Source organism: Bacillus rossius, chromosome 18, assembly GCF_032445375.1.
Source record: "Bacillus rossius redtenbacheri isolate Brsri chromosome 18, Brsri_v3, whole genome shotgun sequence".
NCBI lineage: Eukaryota > Metazoa > Arthropoda > Insecta > Phasmatodea > Bacillidae > Bacillus > Bacillus rossius.
Window position 1 is genome coordinate 15,976,390 of NC_086345.1, and position 1,311 is coordinate 15,977,700.

General features: G+C 38.2%; 1 non-coding gene across 1 annotated transcript; it reads left to right on the forward strand.

The window, feature by feature from the left end:
- The first annotated feature begins 875 nt into the window (after positions 1-875).
- Trnak-uuu (transfer RNA lysine (anticodon UUU)) lies at positions 876-948 on the forward strand. Its single transcript has one exon. It is a non-coding gene; the product is annotated as a tRNA-Lys (tRNA).
- Positions 949-1,311: the final 363 nt, after the last annotated feature.

Here is a 1,311-nt window from a genome sequence, read left to right on the forward strand (position 1 = left end):
AGGGGGAGAGATAGAACCACTTTGTTCGCTGTTTGTTTTAAAAAAAATTTCCATTATTCGAAAAAAAAATTATTAATAGGAATGATACATTTTTTCTTTTCTTTTTAGGATTTCGGGAGAAGGAAAAATAAGGGGGGGGGGGGAATTAGATATATATTCACCCCTCCTTCATACCTTACGTAAGCCCCACTTGACTATAATTAGCAGAGTAAGTTAAGCTACAGGGGGCTCACAAAGGTCCTGAAACTCTGGGAAAAGTTACAAGTTGGACTACGGCATCAACAGCAAATGAAGTCGTGGGGGAATGCTAGCGATGATCCAGAACAATGAGAAATATGTTTACTTAACTTTTTATTTCGTCCATTCACCGAGATTTGTGGTTGGAGAGCCTTACGGTATAAACCTCGTCAGGGGTGTGTGTGTGTCGGCGAGGCGGGATGATAAGCGCGACGCTCGCTGGTGCTTCTAGCGCGGTGTCTCCTCTGGACTGGCGCGCAGTCTTCTCGTCGTGCACATGAGCGGTGACCGTGACATTACATGGCGGAGAAATGAAGATAAAGGTGTAATGCAAGTCCCTTGACTGCTTTCGTGAATCTGTAACGGGCGTTTAATGTCTAAATGTAACTCTGAAAACACGCGTTTCAACACTTATCATCCTTCACTTTAGAAAATAACTACGGAAGCAGAACTAGGTACTCACCCATCATCAGCGCATTATTCAATACTTTTTTCATAAACAGACACTAATCGGATATCTTGAGTGGTTTTCAAATCGCGTGATATCACCTCAAGCTCTGCACAGCATATGTGTGCCCGGGTAGGGCCTTAAAATCCAACAGTGTAACATCCAATTGGCAAAGTGGTATGTAACATGAGCCCGGATAGCTCAGTCGGTAGAGCATTAGGCTTTTAACCTAAGGGTCCAGGGTTCAAATCCCTGTTCGGGCATTTAACATTACATTTTTACATTTGAAAACCTTAATATGACATAACCACAATGAAAATAGATACACTCTAATAAATAAAAAAAACTAGGTTAAGGATTTGTAAATGATCGTATCTATTCACTAGTTATTAAAATTTCCGTGTTTCATTAATGGTATATTATATTTATAATCAAATAAATAAATTTAATTTGTGATCAGTTGTTCCAAAAACGGTTGCATAACAAAATTATTATATAATTGAGAAGTTATTTATTCGTTGCTAGGTGTAATTGCATTATTAGATTATTTTGTTATTGAAATCTAACTGGCCAGTAAGCCATGATTAATAATTTAGTATTGATCCAATTTACAAAATAAAAGGGGG